The following is a 24,648-nucleotide window of genomic DNA, read 5'->3' on the forward strand; positions in this document are numbered from 1 at the left end:
GTAGCAGGGGTTGGTGCAGTAGGTGGCAAGAAGGATGGAGCAACACAAACCTTTACACAAGCGATCATAAAAGCCTCTTATAGGCATTGGAAAGCAAGACAGGGCCCTGAATTGGAGGTGGCTTGCTATGGACCGCAGTAGATGACCACCACCGTGCTGCCTCTCCTGGGCTCAGCTGCCTGCCCACATCATCCTCTCCAGTCCTCCAAGCTAGACCAAGACAAAAGACCTCCTCCATAGAAGCGGGAGGCATTAACACTAAGTTAAGCTAATACTATGTTAAACGTCAAGCAGCTGATCAACATTAGCCTGAGGTTAAGCTATGACCACCCTGGAGGCAAGGTGCAGCAGACCATAGCGTCTTCTGAGCTGTTCCCAAACTGAAAGAAATTAGCGCACATGGGAGGTTATAGCTAAGATAGCATCAGTCCTCCCCCTCCTCCACTCCTGCCGGGAGTGTGCCAGACCAGGGTCCTTATCACCTGGCCCTCCCCTGCTTTCACAGCTTCATTTTCTCTGTCGCCACCTGAAGAGCCATCAATGGAGAATTCACGCAAATTGTAAAAACTAGGATGGAGGAAACCTCAAGAGATCATCTAGTCTCTCCATAGCAATTCACACCACTGTGATTACCTCAAAAATCATTACATCTTCATTATATCTATTATAGACAAACTTCAAGAATGGAATCACTGCAAAGCAAAACTGCCTGTAGCATCGAGATTCATCCTGATTCACTCTGAAGACAAAACATCTGCTTTAACTTACCATCAGGACCACAAATAGAACAAAAATAGTCGGTGTATGCAGTCTGAGAGTACGCCAAGAGCTCTGATATTTACTCCAATTGTTCCTATAGGCATCTATAAAGTAAGCATTTTTCAATGGAAAATTAGGATTAAGCCCCCCACAAAATATGACTAATTCCAATAAATTCTATGCCTTTTAAGGATGTTTTGCAGATCAACTATCACAGATGATGGCTGCAAAATGTTTTAAAGATGAAAAGCAGTATGAATTATTATCACAAAGTTTTAGCTGTCAAGAACAAAAGAGAACGTAGGAAAAATACGTTTTCATTCCTCAGTATGATATGAAATCATACAGTAGTTTTTTAAGTGGAAAAAAAACCAACCCGTACACAACAGCAATCAGTCCTCCAATTTCTTAAAAACTGATTCGGTAGACAAGCTTTATGATCTGTGACCCCCCAAGACAACAACGGTAGTGGCCAAAGTCAGTTCCTTTATGCAGAATTCCATGTTCCCCTGGCTACATCTCTTTTCTGAAAGAGGCAAGGCTGTTGCTAACCCTAGTCAGATGAAGTTTCCAGATACCGCTGAACTCTGTAATACTGGCACATCTAGGTCATTACAAAGGTCCTTGGAGCTGATGATCTAATTGGCTGTGATCCTTAGTGAACTACAAAAGTCAGTATTTGGTCTGTGTATTTGACTTTATTTTTTTATTTCAAAGCATCTCAACTCAAGGTATGCAAAGATGAAGTATAAATCTGTACCACCAAATGGGCTAATATGTTAACAAAGAGCAGTAGTGAATGCACTCAACACTATTCTCCCCACTAAAATAAAAATCTTTTCAGTACAGTAAAAGGACACATGGAAATGTAGACACCCTCAAGGTAACCATGCACAGAAAGTGTTATTACTTCGTACAGACACTTCTAAATACCTCTGATCTCTTGGAATTTGGTTACATCCGATTAGTCACACCCAGAGAATCATCATAAATAATACTAGGATTTTTTTCTATTGCATACACAAAACCTTGCAAACAGCTTTTCTTTTTTTTTATATATATATTAGAATTTGATCATACAATGTTAATATCATTTTAGCTGTAAGGATCCTTGTCATTATATATATATATACACTCTAATTGGTAACGGTCAGACAGAATGCTTCACTCTTGTACTGCTCCATGGAGATGCACTGTCTGAAAAATAGATTAACAAATCCATTATCATAAGCATTCATCTATATGGAGCAATTAGGTAACTTATAATTATCTTCCTTTATATGCTACAGTCACAGAAGGAAAAAATGCTGCTAAAAGGAGTAAACAAACATCAACACTCACTTGTGAAAGGCAAGGGCAGGCTAACAGGAATGGAAAGGAAATAGCAGGAAGGGAACCAGAAGAAAAAAAAGACTCAAATGCCACTGAAAAGTTGCAGAGGGAAATGAATACATGTTTACTGCAACCCGCCCTACTGCATTTGCATTTTCTCTGCTTCTCAGAAATGGAAACGGAGGAGTATTAATGATAGCAAAGACCATCTAGCCTACTGCCACCACAGAAGAAATCATCAAGCCCTAGAGTGTAAAACTAGGGTTATACACAGCATCTCTTCAAAAAGACTAAACGACTCTGTAAAACACAGCAAATGGAAAACCATCCTGTACATTTATTTTGCTCTGCGCATTTCTCTATGTAAGCCTAGTATTTTTTAAGGAGATTCTTTTCAGGGAAGCAGCAGGTGACTCCAGCAACTGACTGCTATTTTGTGACTGCGCACTCCGATTCACTTTCAGACAGGTGTATTTGTGAGTTTTTGCCTGCTTGCTTACACTCCACGCTCCAACTTTGCCATTTTTAGCGATTCCTTCCTCTGTAGACAAGCTCGAGCGTCGGGTTTTCTTTCACAGGCTGACAGGAAGCCCTGCCACCAAAGCTGCAAACGGTGCAGCAGGGAGAGGTACAAGGTAGTAGCAGGACGAAGAGATACATTCTTCGTATTAATTTATATTTAAAGAGAAAACCAGAAAAATAGGACAATAGATATGAGGTCTGGAAGAGAAAGGGTTAAATTTGCTCTCTAGAGTAAAGCAAAGAGGAGATAGTGGCAGAGAAGGAGTAGTCTAGGCACACCCTGGAACAAGAGGAGGACAGGACAAAGCACCAGGAAAAGGAAGGAAAAATACCACGACCTTCAAAAGCCAGGACTGCCTCCCTAAATATCCCACGTGCAAGTTTTCTGTATGTGAAATACAGGGGAGGAAGGTCTGTGGGGAGTTATGAAAATATGAGCTGAACAAGCACCTTGCAGATGGTTGACAGAAGCAGAGTGACTGAAATAAAACCCTTAAGACCGAGGGAACCAGAGGGTGCCAGAATGAAATCATTCCTCTAACTATATCTAAAAAAATCTCAAAGATTTACAAGAGAGAAATATTACTACGTATAACTTCTAATCATGAATATGCACATATGTGTGTATGCAAAAATATATATTGTGTATTTATATGTATTTGCTAACTTATCTTGAAACCTCTGATTTGTGCGTGGCATTCTGAAGAGGTAAAAAAAAAACCCAGCAACTTCGTATTTAATTACTATACAACAGAAATACTGTTCACATAGTTAATCCTCACTGTTTAGGGATATTCCAGCTTTCTCACAATACAAATTGTTATTTTAAAACACAGTTCCTGTGTCGTGGGTTTCCTGTTCTTCCCATGTGATGCCCACTAACATAACAACAGCTATGGCCACGGCTTACACAGACATACGCTTTCAGATGAAAAGGACCCACACTATTTGAATGCCAAATCACGTGCCATCCCTAGCACATAATCGGCTACATCTAGGGGACTTCAGTAGCTCGGATCATCTGCTCTGAGAAAGACTCTGTAAACTTTCAAGACATGAAAAGCAAAGAAATAATTATTCCACCAGTTGTTGGTTTTTTTTTCCTCTTCTTCTATGCACACATGGTATGTTTATGTAAGCATGTTATAATCCATCTGAGATTTAAAATATCTTCCAAAAGGAAATTTCAAGTTTCAGGTTTTTATGTACAAACTAAGAATACGAATCACATGATGAAACAGAAGGAGGAACAGATTTCTGTAGTTTCCTATCATCTGTGAACGAAGCACCAGGACGCATACATGATATTAATCACCCAGGACTCCACAGATTGCATCAGCAGAATTACATATGGAATCCAAAATTATTATTATACTTTGATGCTAAAGTTAGACTGTGCTCAGTACTGAGGGCTCAGAGGACATGTTCAGTTCCCTTTTCCCTTTAAAACTGGTGCAACCTCAGATGATATTATTTCTGCCTCTAGAAAAATAACACGGTGTCCAGGTTGCGACTCAGTTCCAAAATATTTAATAATGCCACACTAAACCAGTGGTTTTTAGCAACATCTGTAATAATTTTTTTCGCAATGATGTAACTGATTTCACATAAAAGCAGAGAGAAGGAACACAAAACACACTGTGGAAAATTCTGCCTGCTTTTCAACTGTAAATCATGAAGGTCATGCTTGGTTTTGGGTCGTGCGACGTATCTATCCTTCGGAAATATCTGGAAGAGAGCGAGGGAGCTCTGCCTTGGTTTGTCTCACTACAAGCACGGCACCTCCGGGCATCTCTCCAGAGCCCCCACTGCCTTCAGCAATGGATGCTCGCCACCATGAGAACTACACCATCAGGTGCCCACAACAAAAGCCCAAGGGCGAGCAATGGTACCTTCCGCCCTGTGTTGCATCACACCAGGGATACTCAGCTCAGCATCCAACATTTTTGTGCAGCCGTCGAGCAACTGGCAGTGGTACTCCATGAATAATAAGAAAAAAAAAAAAAAAACAACCCAACAGTTCACACCAAATATCTAGCTCTCTGTCCCATAACCATCCTTGCACTGTAACTGTAATTTCAAAGAGAAACACCACATTATTTTTTAAATTATCAAGTCACGTGCTAAAGAGAATATACAGCTCGGGGACGGAGGGGGAGAATCAAACACAAAAAACCCACACCAAAGAGGACAATAAAAAAAAAAAAAAACACAAGAAAAAACCCAACCACGAAAGCAACGCATCCTCTGTCTCAAAACATAGTCATAAGACTTGGATGTTTTAACTTTTAACCCACATTCTCCAGGGAAGGGATGGAAGGAGGGAGGATAAATACATGTTGCCTAAGAAGGCTTAACAAACCAGATTCACTGTTACAATGTTGTTTGTAAAATACAAAGCCAGTTTCACCCTCATGGATTTTGAAGTGTGAAACACAAGGGATTTAAGTTAATTATTATACTGGCAAGTCATAAAAGTCTTAAGAGAAGTATGGGAAGAACAGTTTTACATATTAGCTTTCACAGAAAATAAGATAAAAACCCCACAGATTTACGACACTCTTGATTATGACTACACTGTATAAATATAGCCTGAGGCAGGGAAAAAACCTCACATTGGTCTAGCTCGAATTTTTAATATCATGAATTTTTAGCTAATCCTTCAAGATAATGTATTAGTAATGCTGTAGACCTAGTGTTTCCTTTTCCTGTACACAAATACGTGACCCGACTGTGTGAGGTGCCTGGGACACCCATTTACGTCGGGAGCATGGGGTGTTTCACAGCCCAGCAGAAGTTTATTCACAGCCTCCAAGCATCAGGTCCCTTGTTAAAAATCACTGCTATCATGCCATTTAACCAAAAACAGGTTTTGACTGTGGCAATAGCACTTTCTAGCTCATGACATAGACTAAGATGTATCTAATAGATGAAAGCTGTACTTTAGAAAAATAACTATGGTTTAATTATTTATTTTACTTCTTGCATTCCTTATTTCATACTTAATTTAATACCCTATTTCTTTTAATCAAGTTAAAAATCAAAGCACATGGAATCATAGAATGGCCTAGGTTGGAAGGGACCTTTCAGATCACCTAGTCGAACCATCAACCTGACAAAAACCATCACTAAACCACATCTCTAAGCACTATGTCTACCCGTCTTTTAAATACCTCCAGGGATGGTGCCTCTACCACTTCCCTGGGCAGCCTGTTCCAATGCTTAATAAACCTTTCAGTGTGAAAATTTTTCCTAAGATGCAATCTAAACCTCCCCTGTGAAGCCGTGCTAACTGGGCCTGATCGCCTGGTTGTCCTTCATATGCCACATAATGGCGCTCAGGATGATCTGTTCCATGACCTCCCCAGGCACCAAGGTCAGGCCTGCAATTCCCCGGATCCTCCTTCCGGCCCTTCTTGTGGACGGGTGTCACATTTGCTAGACGCCAGTCAACTGGGACATCAAGGAGTGCAACGTCCTTCTCAGGAACAATCCAGACCCAGTGCAAATAGTCCCCAACTTTAGTCCTGTTTTCCATCTAGGAAACCTTTTGTGCACTCCAGCCACAGCTTTCTCAGCCATAAAGCAGAACAGCCACTCTACCAGGAGAAGGCAGTCACGTTTCTTGGTGGAGGGCACAGTTAATCAAAACAGATGAATCCATCTGAAAGCATGGTGCCACAAGCCCTTTCCTCCCCTCTCCCCACTCTGGATTTACCTCATTGACTCTCATTCATGAGAGTTCATGAGAGGTTTACCACCTCTGATGTTCACCTGAATAGTCCGGAGAACTAAGGTCACCAAACGCGTAAAATGACATTTGACTTTTAAAAATAATTAATTTTCAGCCAGATTAGTGAACTGAATCTGCTTGCCCAGAGGCCAAATCACTACTAGAGCCAGCACAAGGAAGGGAGTACAAATGGACGGAGAAGGGGAGATGGAGACCACTGCTTCTGGCACAGCGAGGTGCAGGGTTTGCTAAGTCTGTCTTACCAAAAACACCTCTGGTGGACAAATGGGACAACATGCCAACTGCTGACTGCTACTGCAGAACTGAAACGCTTTCCAGAATTCTTACATTCTTCAAAAACGGCATGAATTTTGCAGAGAATTTTTAAATAACATAAGACAATACTCATACCCTTTCCTTTGAGGGTGGCAGAGCACTGGAACAGGCTGCCCAGAGAGGTGGTGGAGTCTCCTTCTCCAGAGATATTAAAAACCCGCCTGGACGCGTTCCTGTGCAACTTGCTCTAGGTGACCTTGCTCTGGCAGGGGGGTTGGACTAGATGATCTCCAAAGGCCCCTTCCAACCCTACGATTCTGTGATTTTGACTGGTGTATCAAGACAGAGACATGTCAGGAATTCATCAGCAAGAGCTGGTAGGATCATGTTCTGTGGCCCCATAATCATTTCATTTTTCCTGTAATTTTGGAATTGTCTCCGGACTCGTCTGCTGTTGACAGAGCTATACATTTTCTTATTTAAACTTCAGTGGGATCAATCCTTAATGTAATTGCAGTCCCGAAGTAGTGAGCGAAACATAAAGAGAAGTCTCCATAAAAAGGCGATGAAGAGTCCACAGGAGTATTTTTATTTCTCAACGCTCTTTTGCTTTACGTTACAGACATGCTTCAAAAGAAAATGAAATTAACCCATGAGTGCTATTTAACTGTTAGATACGATGCCAATGGGCACTTTAACAAAGACCAGACAAGCAGAGACAAGAGGTAGGATACGCTGTGATGACTTTCAGTACTTTGCTTCCATACAAATGAACACGTTCAAATCTTTACCTGAACAGTCTCTCACAGCATGCAGGACAAAAGGCATATTTAAATTACACGTTTGTTTAGAGAGGCAAAAGAAAATAAAATTACAATGAACGCTCCAAGATTTGCTTGTAGTTCCAGCAAAAGGGAGAAACATCTTGAACCCAGTCGCTGAGCCAACAGAGCACACATTCCTACCTTCATCTAGGAATACTTCAGCATAGTCTCTACAGACGACTTAAGAAACTGATCCTCCACGGTAATTCAAGGCTACCGCTATTACTGGGCAACTCCAATCATATACAGACCATTAGCTTCCTTTTCTGGACATCATGCCATTTCTATTATATAGAAACTTCTTTGCAGTACTGTACAATGTACAACTTCTCCAGTCAGTCCGGTTAACTTTTTTTCTACTGGCAGCCGATAATTTATACCTGAAGTGACTTTGATTTTATTTTTATTGAGATACCCTATGCTAAGTTTCCACTCAGAACACATTTTTGCAGCTGAGAATTATCAGCCCCTGAAGATACAGATTTCCAGTGGAAGCATGAACATATTTAACTAGAGATGGTAAAAGAAATACGGGTTTTCAGCTACTTAATATTATAAAAAACCTTTACTGTAAGAATATAAAAAGAAATGGACAGTTCAAGGTAAAACATTATCTACAATCACTTCCATACATGTCCTATCTTTATGACTGCTGGCTGCAACCTTTTTAAGGTCCTTTCACTGATAGTGCTTATCTCAGCTTTCATTTTAAAAGTGCTTTTTTTTTTTTTTTTTTTTTAGACTTCTTGCAATGAAGTACCCTTCAAACTACAGATCAAACTGCTGGATTTTTACTTTGTCCCAGTGATTTTTCACCACCAGCTATTCGTAATCCCAACTACCTTCTGATATCAGAACCACAAACAAACAGGTACCATAAACTGTGATGTTTAAATGGGGCAGCTACTCAGTATGTGGAAGCTGAGCATCACCTGGCACCTACAAACAGACCTGAGGTCACATCCAGCACCCAGCAGTGTCCACAGATCCCCCGCTGCAGCTCTGAGCTTGCAGCAACCTGGTCCTGAAGCTCTGGCACACAGAAACCCACGATGGGGACATTGCGCCTGGGAAGAGAGAGGCACTTCACAGCAGGATCAAAGCCTTCACCCACACTTTTAAGAGATGACCAGAATTAGCAAGCTGCTAATGTGCCAAAAAAAGGCTGATCTTGCACCCAAATCCTCTGCATAAGGTACCAGAAGCATGGTTCCCGCATCCAAAGAACAAACATTATTCACTTGAGAAGAGCTGACAAAGTTTCACTCTTCTCCCAGCCAGGAACAAGAGATCTGCTCTTCCAGAAGATACCTAGAAGCAACGGACAGCACAACTGCTCCAGCATCCAAGGCAGTCCCACCTTCTCAGTGCTGTTTCATGCATTTGGATACTCCCTGAAGAAAGTCACTGAAGTCCCTCGTTCGGGTCCAGCCCCATGCACGCCTTCTATGACCATCACTTGCAGACACCAGGTGACCTTGCCTTTCTCTGCGATTAGAGCAGATCCTTCTCTGGAGCTCCAAAAACAGCCAGTGGGGCAATAATTTCAGTAGTATGTGAGAATACACTGTTTTTCAGTATGATTTAGGCACTCCCAAACTTTCTCCCTGAAGGAAGAAGATGAACAGACCAAGCACATCAGCCACGCAATGAGGAACACAGCGGCACAAGAGCAGAGGAATCTCCTCCAATTCTTCCACTAACAGAGGGAAGCAAAGAGAGGGACATGGCAAGTGGCAGCAGTTACCTTTAGGGACAGGAGGAACAGCAGCAGTATAACCTCCTCCCAGGAAAGGAAAAGGATGGACAAAGGAAGAAAAAATAGCACTAGAAGAATGAACATGAGGAAGAGAACAGAATATGCAAAATAAAAAAAAGTGGGCAAAAGGAGGAAGAACGGAATAAGTGATGGAGAGAGAGGAAATACAAAAGAAATGGTGTAAACTTCTACAGCTCTTTCAGTATGAAAATTTTAAGTCCTTTAAGAAGTTTCAGAATAATCCCCTGAGGGAACAATGTCTTTTTTTGCTGATGTTGTTTGGTTGGGTGTAGTGGTTTGTTTTTTGTTTTTGTTTTTTTTTTTTCCTGCTTCTCTGTTTTTACAGAAAGCATTGGATCAGAAAGCTGAGTGAACTGACCACTATCAGGAAGTGAAGTCATCGAGACAGGCTCTGTCTATTGATTTTAAATGTTTTTAAATCACAAGAGCATCTTGCATATGCATAGTCACGAGCAAAAAACCAGAATGGAAAGAGACACAAAAAGGTGAGTGAGCCATAAACAAGACATCAGAGAAATGTGAATGAGACACTAGTACAAAGATGAGTCAGATACGAAAACAGACAAAAAATGCGTTCACAGAAGCCAGAGGATGGAAAAATAGAAAAATGCACATTTAAAACTACTCAGCTGTAATGCTTGTGCTTTCTTTACTTTTACAATATACATATCTGGCCACAGCCTGTATTTATGAGGAAAATAAAATGGTGATAGGACTGGCAGGAATACTTTCATTATATTAGTATTTCTGGCTATTGTGAATTTCAGAAAACCAGTAGCAAGACAGAAGGAAGAACTAGTATCTACTGCACCTGTGCTCCAGCTCTGCAGAAGCATGGCACCCCTCCCACCATGCAGGTTTCTGCTTTACTTGAACAATTTCTTGAAAGCATTTTCAGTTGTTGGGAACTACAGCAACCTCAGAGGAAGGAGTCATAGTCCACAGCAAGAGAGATCCGTTACCACCCTAGAGATTTTCTTGCTTTCTCCAGTGCCTTCCTGACTACAGCCAAATAAACCTGGGGATTGCTTTTAATGCCTTGGGTTAGTTTTATTTTCTCCGATATTTACCTCCCCTAGAACTGGAGCAGTGCTCTGCGTCCAGCACACTCCTGTTTTTTCTGCTCTCCAGCTCGCAAACATCTTGGCTTTTTCCAGCTCCTTTGGCTGTTTTCCCACCCAGACGCATACATATATAATAAAAGAATCCCCTACAAACGTTAGTCTGAGTATCCATGAAGAATTCTTTTTTTCCCCTGTTTGTCTCTCTTATCTTCCTGCATTTCTGGCCAAAAAGTTCCAGAATGGTAACGCAACCCTTCCTCAAACTGCATGGCAAGGATTCTTCCTGCAACAACCCTCCCCTCATTAGATGCAACAGCTTCACTTCACATCTGAAGCTGCAGGGACAGAAGAGTTGCACAGACTCAAGAAACTGCCAAGGAGGGGAGAGAAACACGAGACTCAACTGCTATTTCCAACCACTCTCCACGAGCAATACCACATGTAAACGATTGAGGGTTTGAGAACATCTCCTCCTCCAACCACCACCACTGAAGAAGATGCGTCCCACTGCTGCTGAAACTGCCCCACCCAGTGGCTACCCTCCCTTCAGACCTGATATTCCCCAGCAGGGAACGATAACACACTCAAATATGCAGATAGCAACCTATGATAGGGTAAGGTTGCGGTAGCAGGTTTTTGGGGAAGGAGCTGAAAGAGAACGCGTGGTGAAACTCAAAGTTGCCTTGCCTGGCTTGCGCAGTCCTGTTACGGAGCTCCTAGAACATGGCAACACAGTCTCACGTGGTAATTGGTTTGGAACTTGTACGCCTCTTACAGGTTTAGTTCAATAGCTTGAGAGGCATTTTCGAGAGCATCTCAGCCATTCAGACACATCCCATTGAGAGCCAGAATCACATTTAGCTGTCTCAGTCATTCAGACAATTTGAACATCCTACCTTTTACATTATCTTTTGCCGTTGTGGTCTATGTCCGCCTCCCCCTAATGTTTGGCATCTAACCAAAGTACCCAGACGGGGATCCGAGGTGTCCTAGGCTCTCCCTACAGACTGTTTACACGGGGATGGGCGTCTCTGGAGGTCACCACAGCCCACCTGAGATCTAGAAGGGCTTTTTACCTCTCCCTTGACCATAGCAGGAGCATTAAGATGACTACTACACCTTTACCCAAGGTACAGTGCCTCCATCAGGTGCTAAAGTTAAATGAAATTGTTTGTTGTATTTCATATCCATATATACACACGTATACATATTCATGTATAAATACATACAAATACATATATATATATATGTACATACAGACATGAATATATAAATACTTGCACTTAAGCGTTCCTCAGCACAACTTGCACTCAAGCAGTAAGCTGCTCTTGCAAAGAAATTAACTGATCTGGGTCAGGGCAATCCCAAGTACCGATATAGGCTGGGCAGTGACTGGCTTGAGAGCAGCCCTGAAGAAAAGGACTTGGGGCTGCTGGTGGACGAGAGGCTCAACATGAGCCGTCAGTGTGCACTAGCAGCCCAGAAAGCCAACCGTATGCTGGGCTGCATCAGGAGAAGCGTGGCCAGCAGGTCAAGGGAGGTGATTCTCCCCCTCTACTCCACTCTCGTGAGACCCCACCTGGAGTACTGCGTCCAGTTCTGGAGCCCCTACTACAAGAGAGATATGGACGTGCTGGAACGTGTCCAGAGAAGGGCCACGAGGATGATCAGGGGGCTGGAGCACCTCTCCTATGAGGACAGACTGAGGGAGCTGGGGTTGTTCAGTCTGGAGAAAAGAAGGTTCCGAGGAGACCTTAGAGTGGCCTACCAGTATCTTAAGGGGGCCTACAAGAAAGCTGCTGAGGGACTTCTTAGGATGTCGGGTAACGGTAGGACTAGAGGGAATGGATTAAAACTAGAGATGGGACGATTCAGACTGGACGTTAGGAAGAAGTTCTTCACCATGAGGGTGGTGAGACACTGGAACAGGTTGCCCAGAGAGGTGGTGGAAGCCCCGTCCCTGGAAGCTTTTAAGGCCAGGCTGGATGGGGCTCTGAGCAACCTGATCTAATGGAAGGTGTCCCTGCCCATGGCAGGGGGGTTGGAACTAGATGACCTTTAAGGTCCCTTCCAACCCTAACAATTCTATGGTTCTATGATCCAAGTCAGGACAGACTGTTATTTCTCCCATCCACTTTTACAGAACCTCTAAGCCTTTAGTGGGTGTGGGTGCATCCCCCAACACACTTTTGAACTGGCATAGCTCGAATCATACACAGCAGAGAAATTAATCCCATTAAGTTAAAAAAATATACACTAGAAAAAATAGTTACTATAGATTGAAGACAGCAACAAAGATGTGTAGTCTTGCAGATCACTCACGAACTTGGCAGTCCCTTCCTGATGATCACTTCTGCTTGCTCTTCTGAGATGCCAATGGAGCCAAGATCTACCAAGTGCCTGTTTGCAAATGAGCCCTCCACTTTTGCGAAGCTTTAATGAGGAAAGAGTCTTTGCATCGGTACACTGTCTTGCCTACTAACTACCAGGCTAAGTCTCCACGCAAATAGATTTGTGTGGTAGCGCAGCTCTCACACAGTTAACACTAGTAGACACGTGCTTGGCAATGTGAATCTAGCTATAGGAATCAGCCAAAAACACTGTTTTGTTTTTAACATAACAAACTGGCACTCTGCCCTGTCATTACAGAAGGCTGCATCGAGAGGAGACAAGAGGGTCCTCTGCATCCCACCTGGGTCCCCTCACATCATATTTACTAGACCTCGTGCAGACAGTACTGCAAAACCAAATTCTGTATTTCTACTTAAAATATTGGTCATGTTTTTTGCGGGGCACTCTCACCATCAGGTAGCCAGATGGAATCACAGTCTGTTGAAAAGAAACAAACACAGATCAATAACTACAGTCTGTATTCGCGTGCTTTAAATATTGTCAAAACATGCAGGAGGAAAAGGCTGGTGGACTTCACAGTGAAAGCTCGATGCACTCGAATACTCCCGTACAGGGAACTAGCATCCACAGGAGTTAACTACAGAGGGATAAGTATCTGCAAGCAGACAAGTAAATAAATAAATAAGGATGGGGAGCATTTCACATTCTTTCAGTCATTTATATTTAATGATCTCAATACGACACAGTCTACAGTTCTCCAATAACAGCGCCGTACACCATGTGAATGAGAACAGGAAAGCATGAACCCAGAAATCAAACCCCAGCTCCTCTGGCTTTAAATTGGAAATAACAGTCCTTTCCCTATTGATTTTTTTTCTCCTCTTTCATTTGTGAAAAATTGATTTTTCTCGCCTCTGTTTGCCGGAGTGTCCACACCTGCAGCTCACGGCTTGCTTTAATCTTTGCATTTGTTCATCCATACCTCCAAGTAAGCCATGTCAAATAAGCATGTGCGAGCTCCTGTCCCACACTCACCAGTCATCTTGCCAAGTCTCAGAAATCCTATCCCTCCCACGTTATTACCAAAAGATGAGGAGGCCGCTCCTGCCTTCCCAGAGGATGCTCAGAAGCCCCTCCGGTAGCCGGAGACCCTCAGGACAAAGCCCGTGTCATGCATTTTTGCCAAAGGCCATCTCAGAGCAGCACCAAAAAACCTGGCACAAAAAAAAAAGAAAAAAGAAAAGCCTGGAAGAAGAGATACTTTTGGGAGGTCGAGATGAAAAGGCAGAAAGTACTCACACAATAAAGCCCTCACCACGGCTACTGCCCGTTTCTCTCACTCTCTCAGTGATGGATTTCACAAAGGAGCCCACACTACACTTTGCCGACCTACTCAGTTCCTCTGAAGACAGCTGGACTAGCTGGAAAAACGCCAGACAACTCCAGTCCTTCAAATCCCGTGGCTATAAAACTTTAAAGTTGTAACATACGTTTAAAATCTTTAAAAAAAAAAAAAAAGTTTGACTGGAAGTTTTCCAGTGAGAATGATTTGGGGATTAATCCAAATAATAATTAAAAAAAAAAAAAAAAAAGAACAAGGCTAAATCTGCGGTGCTTATGAAATACTAATATTTTAGCACTGAATCCCTCCTACCAAAAAAAAAAGATCTCTTAATTCTCAAACCAGGCCAGCCTGTGTGGCAGTATTTATGATGTGTGCACATGTCCGCTCTGAACACGTATGGCTTATTTCACTTTTGATCTGAACTAAGACTTGCAGATGTCAAAGCCATTAGTCCACTTTGGCAGTCAATCGCTTTCACACTAAAAAAAAACCAAACCCAAACACGCACGTAGCACAGAAAAATAGTAATTTGCATTTATCAGGCAACTGAATTTTAAGGCAACTAGCTATGTTGCAAGCTTATGCAACTAAAAAACTAGAATATATTCCTATTCCCGTATCCTTTCAGTGTTAACTGTTTGATGTTTGACTTAAGTCAAATTATTTCAAGCCCTTCATAAACTGTTGTTATTGTCTTTCCCTGGCCCTTTGGTCCAGAGGCACAAATAACACACGAATTATGGTGTAAACCCACAATTATACAATTCCACGGTTCATTTATCAGACTGGCAAAAAAAAGGAGACCGAGTAATCGTGACGCAATCAACAGATATACAAATTATAAAACACATCTAAAACCCTAATTATCTATTTGTGATTCACTATAAAGTAACATATCTTGCTTATAGGCTACGGGAAAATTAAGAGAGGAAATTAAGTGACCCTCCCGGTGTCAAAGGGACAAACCCTCCAAGCGAGGGGACCTGAGGCAATGGTCCTCTACACGGTTACATCCTAAATGGACAGCATCCGTGTGGCACATTGCACTGCGACTCCCACAGCGACATCCTCCAGTACACGGCGAGGGGCGATTCGTCTTTTATGTAGCTGTGTCCTATTTGGTTGATTTTCTAAGCAGCAGCAATTCCCAAGGAAAAATAAAAATAAAAGTGCAAGTTCTACCACAATATTATTCATTAAAAAAAAAAAAAAAAAAAAAAAAGTGTCTCACCCCTTGCAGAGATGAATGATTCATCGTTGTGCCCTGAGGAATAACCAGGCCGAATGAGAACGCCAGATAAAGAGACAACCACTCCACAAAACAAGTGCAGAGCAAGTAAATAAATGAGACCTCTTCCCTTCCTGAAAAGCGGGGGAGCATTTTTCTGTGAATTTGGGTCTCCTCTAAACTTCAGAAAATTTGGTGTGCAACAAAACTTTCATTGAAGCAGTAACTGAGAACAGAGAATTATAACACAGGACCACAAACTCTGTGGCAAAAAAAGCAATTTTCTACTACCCTTCACAGAACCACAGAATGGCAGGGGTTGAAAGGGACCTTCAGAGATCATCTAGTCCAACCCCCTGCCAGAGCAGGGTCACCCAGAGCAGGTTGCACAGGAACGCGTCCAGGCGGGTTCTGAATGTCTCCAGAGAAGAAGACTCCACCACCTCTCTGGGCAGCCTGTTCCAGTGCTCTGCCACCCTCAAGGTAAAGAAGTTGTTCCTTCTGTTATGAGCTGCTTTTCAGGCAGTTAGGTTGAGCTTTACTCCACATAAAGCTCTAAATGCCAAACTACCCTAATTAGGAGTTTGTTGGCCCTAAGTTTCAAATATAGTCAAATGAAGAGAGACACAAGAGCTGAACTGCCACTGCCAATGTGTCCCTCTCTGGAGACACCTTGCAACATGGAAGCCACCTCTGTACCAGCACATTGGCTTGGGCTATCAGCTCCTCCTGGTCCCCAGAGGAGACATGGTACACACAAACTAGGTTGCTTTTGGACTAAGCTAAACCAGAAACCCCTCTCCAGCTGCACCCAAAACGCACCCCAACCTCCAATGGGGCTGTAAGGGTCCGCAATAACAACTGCTGTCACCCTTTCCACGTACTTCTGCTGCTCCAGATCACCTGCTCATGTAGACGTAGCCTTCGACACATAGTTAGGTGAGACAAGTCTATACCTGGTAGTTTCAAGATTCTGCGACTGCTTCGAATGCATTTTAAAATAAGATCATGCTGCATGAGACATATGTTTTGCTCGTGTTACCAAATCAGTACTTGTTAGATATTTTATGGTTCCCTTTACTCTCCTTGGCTCCTGCTGCTTCTTTGAACCACCTTCCCCTCTTTTCCATGCAGGCTGAACACTTAAGTATGTTTACAAATAATTACAAAATCATGGGAAAGGGCCTCAAAGACTGAAGTACTGAAGCTGAAGAATTTGCCAGCTTTGCACCTGGGAAGTAACAGTAGGTGTCCTGGGAACATGTGTGGAGGACACTGCTAGACTTCATGGACATCCTCTGATGAAAAACGCAGGCATCTGATCAGTGGTAGCTTTGGGCAGCAGCCCATCTGAAGCCATCACCCAAGGCTTCTCTGACTGTCAAAGGAGGGGGAAGAGAGGTGTCTAGAGCTGAGCACAAATCTCATAACACTCTTCCAGGTGTGGCTGGTAAAAGGACTAGCCCCAAAAGGAAAAGTTTGGGTCAGGTCACTGCAGGTAGGTAGCCCTTGCACAAGCATCGAATACCACCATGAAGTGTTATTATTTTGTGAATTTAACTACAGAAGCTTATACCTTGATAGTCTGAAGATGCTCTTTGCTTTAACTCATTTTATTTTGTCCATTAGGCAGAACAAAATGGAGTATTTGGAATGTCCTGACCAAAATTACTTATAATCCACGAGAAGCTTTAAAAAACAAGACTTCAGACTTGCTCCTGCCTCACCGGCTCTTATTCATCACCTCCCTGCCCTGAAGCATGTATCGTGTCCCTCAATAATGACCAAGAATAAAAAGAACCACAACTAATGTATGTTGAATTCCAAAAGCCAAGGCATAACAAGTATCAAGAGCGAGTTGTAAGCTGTTCTCATAAGGTTGTTTTTTCATTTTAAAAATTAAAAATCCTTCTCTTCTGGATAGTACCCTCCATTGCTGAAATAGTAATATATATATATATTGGTTTTTATATATCATCTAAATATACATTATATTATATATTTTTATATATATATGTAAATAAAAAAGTATGAAGTCTGCATGAGACCACCTTCATGCAACAATCTCAAAATTGAATTAATTTCCAAAGCAATCATTTCCAGAGCATTAACATTTCAAACAACTGAAGCACACAGTGAGATGTAAAAGAGCTGAGCAGTTCAGTAGCTTCCTACAGGAAGCCTGCCGCAGAAGGAAGAATCCATCACTAGCCTTCCAGCTTCTTGTCCTGAACCAAAAATACACCTTCAGACTTCTTCCAGCTGAAAACTGAGCTGCTTTGAAATCAAAACAAATGCCACCGTCTTGACAAAGACTAGGCAACAACTAAATTCAGTAAATCCTTTGGCATTAAGAAGCCAGATCTTTGCCACAGAAATTTTAGGTGATTATTTTATAGAGAGTTCCACAACTGCAGAGACCAATGTACTAAGAGGAAAGCCACTTTCTTATAACCTTCTGATGCTTTTTTTTTTTTGCATGTATGTTCCTAGATAAGAAAAACATGTGAATCCCAGGAAGGGTTACGTGAATTATTAGTATATTTAAACTGCTTGCCCCAAGCAGGAAAAAAGACCACGCAATTATAAAACAATCTCAAATCCGCCAACCATAAAGAAAACAAAATGTAGAAGGTATGAGGATATTTAAACAAATGGAATTAATTCAGGTCCTTTGCTCCGTAGTATCTGAGTATCTTCCAAAAGGACATAAAGAAACATAACTAACATCTGTCATCTTACGCTTAGTCTCTCTCAAATCTTTCCTGGGAAAAAAACACATGCGCACCACAGTGCTTGGGGGATTTGGAGTTATTTCATTCTTCTTTTTGTCCCCCACATGCATCTGCACATTTGTTTATCCTTAGTCATGAGAACATGGATGATTTGAGAATGACCTCAGGGAAGAGGGATGGAGCAGCAAGATCTAGAAGAGTCTGAGCATCATTAAGGAAATAGATGGTCTGTGGCAAGAAACCGAGAAAAGTCAAAACGGAGAAGAAAAGAGGAGAAATACAGCTCATTACAAGCTCAATACAAGCTCAAGATGTCTTGCTGTATAAAAATTAACACAGACTATACGCATCTTCAGTTTTCTAAAAGGCCAGGAAAAATTAATGTATTCAGGGATATCCAGCTTTTTCAAAGGTTGTATGGTACAGTCTCCTAACACGCTCCTTTCATTTCTACCATCTCTCACCAGAAAAGCAGTTCCCCTTATTTTTTCAGTAGTATTTTTAAGGCAATCACAACTCAAGTATCTGGAAACATAGCTCAGAGCTTCTAAACTGTTTTCCACTTACTGCACAAGGAATGCTCTGCCTCCCTCCCGTGTTCTTGCCATTCCCAAAATAGCCCAAAATTCCCACTCTTCAGGATCTGTGAACCAACAAAAAAGTTGGAGAAGTCTCTTGCTGCAACCCCGCCACGTTCAAACGTGGGAAACAGCCCCAAACAGGAAGACACAACTGCAACGCATTTGATAACAACCACCAGCACCGTCTTCGGGGGTCACTTAGGCTTCATTTCATCTTTCAGGCAATGCGGGTAATTTAAAAGTAACACAAATGTTAATTGGCTATCCTACCACAGATCAAAACACTTAGAGAGGAGATGTTTATGGTCACCAAGTAATATTAAGTTTAATCTCCCTGTCTTCAGAACAGAAGACAAAAAGGAAAGTGGGAAATATGGTTCATGAGAGGGTGTTAAATCGGACGGTCTTAACCGCAGGGTCATACAAGCATTGCCACACTAATTCTCTTGCGGTCGTTTCCAGAAGGAAGCTCCTACCATTCAGCACCAGATTTTCCATGCTTAAAACAAAGATTACAGCTTTCTGCCCAATTTTGAAGCATAGGAAGAGGCAAAAGGTAACTTAGTGTCCAGAACTGAATTCCTCTTTTCCAGTATGGCTGTCACTATCAGCACCAAAACACCCTCAAAGATTGTTTGGTTCCTGCCCCCCACCTTAAAAATCACATTTCACGTGAACTCTCTCACATCACGACACTCACATCCCAGAGCTTTCCTTACTGGTATTTCAGTCTTCCCGCCACCTGCTCTTTGATTTGGCAAATGGATTGTACCTTTCTTGTCCGTGTGCAGACTCTTTAAGATGCAGCAAATTTCTGCCCTCAGACTTCAGAGCAGGTAGGAAAAATCACTTTGGCCTTCCAAAAATCAAGTCCTCTTCTGGTCTATCAACCTGTTTTTAAGTTCTAGATCTCTGAGCCCTAACCCAAACAGCCCTCAAATGCCTTTTGAAGCTAAGTATCAAAGCAGAAAGCTCTGGACAGGTAGGTGGGAGCAGACAAAAGGGAAGTTTATCAGAGGACCTGACAAATTTTGCTTAGGAGAAAAGAAAAACCTCTCGTGGGTATCCGCTACTTCTAAAAACCACTGGCTTGTGCTCTCACAGGCAGCTGTCACCTGCCCTGGTTGGACCAGCAGCACGCAGGGACTGCAAACCTCTTCCTTCTCAGCGGAGGACGTCTAGAGACGTGACAGGGCAGGAGACCCTTGTGCCACATGGCATGCCCGTCCCTTCCCACCACCTATTTCCCACACCCACTCACACCCCGCTGTCTCTCAAACGGATCTGCCTGTCTCTCCAGGACTGCCGATTTCTCACCTCCCCCGATCCAAACGAACACCACCAGGTCTTTAAATTCAACCGCACATTGCTTGACTTGTGCCACAGCAACAAGAAAACAAACCCAGGTTTCTTCACCCAGACAAGACGCTCCACCAAGCTCCTGGTGCTGGGGGTTGGACAGAGATAGGCATGGAGGAGAAAGGCCCTGCACCCCTACCTCCCTCACAGGGCTCTCCCGGGCTGCTGCGAATCCTCTGAGCTCAACTTTGTCAGCTGCTGGAGTCTATAGACAACAAAAAAAAAAAAAAAAAAAAAAAAAAAAAACAACATTAAAAATAAAACAAAACCTGTGCTGTCAGACAGGATTTTCAGAGGAGTCTGAGCTTCTCAGAAGTTAAGCATCCAACTCGAGATATCTTACAGCGGTTAGGTTTTACGTGTGCTATTGCTTTCTTAAAGCTCGTCTTTAAGGCTGGGGAGCACATAATCAAGAAACCTAAAAGACTCCTGTGGCTTTCAGGAGGCGTGGGTGTCAATGCAAAACGGTACTCTGAACTTTAATTCTTCCATTACAAGACTAATTTGTTGTAATAGATTTAATGGTATCACAGCCCCCTGCATATTTGCATTGCTCTGCAATATCAAAGTTTTCCAACCCAGCAGCTTCAGATCTGCATCACAGGGGAGGGAGAAAAAAGAAAAAAAAAAAAAAAAAAAAAGGAAAAAAAACCAACACGGTTTTAGGCACTTCCCGTCTGGTAAATTTACAAACACAAGAAGGCAGCTAGAAACTCCCCAAAAGACAAAAACCAATCCAGCTGCAAAATTCACTTCTTAACACACAAATTACAGTGCTCAGTGATCCTCTCTGTTCATAAGGACAGCTAGGCACCAGGGGTTTGTGCTGTGCTACAGTAAACAGAGGTCTGGGCAAACTCACAAAGTCCAAAGTCCAAAGCTCCCCAAGGAAAACGTGTTGCTAGTAATTGTCTTTTAACGTGAGCTCGAGTAATTTCTCTCATCACAACAGCAGAGGCATCCAAGAGGAAGAGGACGGGGTTCTTAAACATGCTGATCCCAAGAGATTTTTTAAACAAAGCCACATAAGACGACGTATGTAAGGGAATTCCACGTTCTCTACAAAGACATCACAAGACAAGGGACTGCCGTCATCACCTCCTCAACCCATCAAGACACTTTATGAAAGCGACCACTGCATTTAGCCAAGTCAACATCAATCCATACCACCCATAACTGCACCTTACGTGCAAATGCTGCGCGAGAGCGAGGTACGATACAAGACGGAGCTAACCTAGTTACTCAGCTACAAAACAAGGTGCAGACCAGCCAGATCCGAGCTCTTTGTTCCTCCCACCCCAGCTGGAGAGTTCATCACCCGCCCAACCCACATGTCACGCTTGTAATTCAACCCCAGCGGTGACCAAAACGTGCTCGAGTCTGCACTTTCCTGACCTCGGAGGAAGCAAGATAACATCAGTCAAGTTCAGAAATTAACTGTCTGCTAAGTTCTGTCAAATCTCCCTCCGACGCAGGATGCCAAGAAGCACCAAGTAAGAACCAAACTATAAACGCGTGCTCCCCCCTTGACCCCCGTGCTTTCCTTCCTGCACTGATTTCATGCACGGCCCTTCTGCAATTCATCAGCCGAGCTTGTGGCAGGTTAGCAAAGGGCAGTGGGGATGGGCTGCCCTTTCTCCTGACTCCCCAGGAGGGGCGAGCAGAGCAAGGAGCAATGCCACAGGCAGAGCAGAAGCAGCATAGGGCACTGGTCTACCCTATAAAATGGCAGAGATCTCCTAAAAGTTGGTACTTACATGGAAGAAACAACAGGCAGGACCGAGCCCGGTACCACAAAGGTTCGGCATCCTTTTAAGCATTCACAGTAACGCACCAGAAAAAGACAACCAAGAATAGCAAAGAGATTAATAGGCGGCAGAATGAAAAATAGGCGGCCAACAAAAAACCCCAAAACTTCTTTTCGAAGATGATTAACACCACCTCTTATGTGGAATAATACAGCAGGTTAAAAGTGAAATCCACCCCTCCATCACGGTAGAGAAACAGATTTGCAGTGGAAAAGCTTGGACAAAAATTCTTAATTTATCTTTGGCAATTTAAACCATTTCACAATAACATGTCAGCCAAAAATCCTGGCTCATATGCCTCATTTTGTTATCATAGCCAAAGACTGGGAACTTCACTTCTGATGCTTTATACATAAATATAATCTACCTACATTGGAAAACACAGTGGGATAGATTCAACCTTGCCTGAGGTATATAAGTTCCAGGGATTTCTCTTCACTTGAGAAAGAAAAACACATCCCATGTACAAAATAAAAATTACTGCAAAACTTGGAGCTTCTTTACGAGTTTCAATCTAAATTCCAGGTCAGGCTGCAAGTGAGATGTATTTATGTGGCATTCAAATGATTAAGATGAGACATTATTTCAACAGTCGGGCTAATGCAGCCTATCATTTTCAGTAACCATTTTAAAACAAAAAAAAAATCCCACTCGATTTCTGCAACAGAACAAAACCACTGATAGGAGAGGTCTTTTAACTCCATGAAGTGAGCAACAGAATGCAAGGAGCCCGTCCTCTCCATTTCTACTGAAACAAACCAAAAGTACGGTGGCCTTCCCCTTTCCCCGCTTCTCCCCAACATCAATTTCATATTGAAAAAAATAAATAAACTATCGGTGTTTTCGCATTATTTGCTCTTTGATCCTTTTCTGTCTTACAACCACCGTGACAGATGCGGAACCAGAAATTTTTATTGTTATTGGGAGAGAGAACTCATGTCTCCCTCACACGGTGACTCCCGCCGGTATTCAAATGTTTTTTTTAACCTGAGTTTTCATCAGCCGTGCCTGCTATTCATAATGAAAGCCACAGTGGAATCTTTCAGGGCTGCTGGCAGTTGTGGTTACCCGGCTTCTTATAAACATGGGCGGCTTCCTGCCAAGGCTCCCCGGCTACATCGGGTTGAATCATGGCATCCTTCACCGTCATGACCCCCGAACGTAGTCGCACCACAACTCTGTCTAGTTCCATTAACTACACGCTGCAGTGAGATAGCGCTTCTGTGCCTACCTCTAGAACAGCCTCTGCCTCTCCCCTAAGCCAGCTGAGAGGCTGCCAGCGCGGTCCTTCAGGCTGCGCGCCGCTAATAGTTGATATTTTCATGTTTCAGAAATAACGGTTTTCCCTAATTGCCTGCAACATGAAGTTCACGGTACAACTTTAAATATGCTAGGGTGGCAAGTATGTAATCCTCAGGGCAGGATCCTATGTGTCGTTCACTCTTCTAACCCTGCAGATACAAGCACACAAGATAAAGCTCTTGATTAAGTGAACAATAAAGAACAAAGCGACTTTTTTTTTTTTTAACTAGGTGAAAAGAGGTGAATTAAAAAACAAGCAGAGCATCTTATCACTCTTTGGTGATCCTGTAGCGGATATATTTATTGCACAGCGGGACATTAAATGTGTTTTCCCATATACTGATAAATTATAAATGATGTGTGTCCTACTTCTGGTAGTACCACTTTTCTGATCATCTCCTGCAGGACTGAGTCAGCTAATAGCAGCCTTGGCATTTATGACCTTTACTCAGTCAAAAAAATATCCACTGTGTTGTTTAAATCAAGGATCCTGCCTGCAGCCCCCGACGGTCACCATATCACCTACCCATGATGACCTGGTCAGTTCAACAACGGCATCACGGCAGCTTGACACCAAGCTATGCACACGTGAGGCTGAGACCAGCTTCTTTGGACAACAAACACTGAGGTGCCACTTCAACACTTCTGGCTAAGATGTTTCCAGTCCCTTCAGATCACTCTGAAGTGTTCGAGGCCAGGCTGGATGGGGCTTTGAGCAGCCTGGTGTAGTGGGAGGTGTCCCTGCCCAGGGCAGGGAGGTTGGAACTAGATGATCTCTAAGGTCCTTCCAACCCAAACCATTTTATGATTCTATGATTACTCCATCTACCAAAAAAACACAACAGGGTTCAAACAGTGATGCTGGCAAATCAGCAAGAAAAAAAAAAAATTTCTGCTGCCGGGGCAGCAAAGGAAGAAAAAATGAAACCCGCCCTCCCTCCCTCGCTTGCTTGCTGTGTGCCTGCACCTCCAGCTGCCTGGGTGCACTGTGTCAGCGGATGAAAATAGACGGGCTTGACGACTGCGCTGGCTCTCTCCAAGAGGACAGTTGGCAGAAGCAGCAGTCTGCTCCCGGGTAGAAACGGGTGGGTTTATTATTTCCTCCCCCTCAAGTCCAAATGTTCACTTTCATTTTGACTACACTGGGGGGGGGACGGACGAAAAAAAAAGAAAAAAATTTCTCTGAAAAATCCACACATCTGCCCACGCCTGGCAAGTAGGATACCTTCACGAGTATCATCTGGTTCTGCAGAACCCAGTCTTCCCTACGTCAAAAAAGAAAACCTCAAAGTTATGACTACAGAGATAACCTTCCAAACACAAGCAAGCGTATAGTGAGGCAATGAGCTACCGGAACACTCCCAGTGCTGCTGTCGTACCTCGCTACGCTGCTTCAGAGCAAAAACCTTCCTCTCCAGAAAACCTGAGGCCAACCCCAAAACTGACAAGCAAGCCTAAATTCCCCACTGCTGCTATTCTGCCGCAACGCATGGAGACTCTGTAGAGGCAGACTATCAAGAGAGATGTAAAGAGCTATGGGGCACACCAAAATCCAATGGGACAGTTAAGAAAAGCCTGCAAGAGTGGAAGCACCCGAAGCACCTGTGATGCACCCAGGAGTTGGAGGAGATGGACATTCAGCCTGCTA

At 43.0% G+C, this 24,648-nt stretch overlaps 1 protein-coding gene across 11 annotated transcripts in view; it reads right to left on the bottom strand.

The window, feature by feature from the left end:
* KLF12 (KLF transcription factor 12) overlaps window positions 1-24,648 on the bottom strand; it is a 254,133-nt gene that overhangs the window by 196,332 nt on the left and 33,153 nt on the right. For 6 of the 11 annotated variants that reach the window (XM_063335567.1, XM_063335560.1, XM_063335626.1 and 3 more), the window contains one exon: window positions 20,030-20,095. The exons of 2 other annotated variants lie outside the window; for them this stretch is intronic. The gene's annotated coding sequence lies outside the window, so the exon portion shown is untranslated. Of the gene's footprint in view, window positions 1-8,397; window positions 9,054-13,677; window positions 13,810-19,848; window positions 19,871-20,029; window positions 20,096-24,648 lie in introns of those variants that run through there. 3 more of the 11 variants (XM_063335575.1, XM_063335594.1, XM_063335603.1) reach the window with 3 other exon arrangements.

Source organism: Chroicocephalus ridibundus, chromosome 1 (genome assembly GCF_963924245.1).
Source record: "Chroicocephalus ridibundus chromosome 1, bChrRid1.1, whole genome shotgun sequence".
In the NCBI taxonomy this organism is placed as follows: domain Eukaryota; kingdom Metazoa; phylum Chordata; class Aves; order Charadriiformes; family Laridae; genus Chroicocephalus; species Chroicocephalus ridibundus.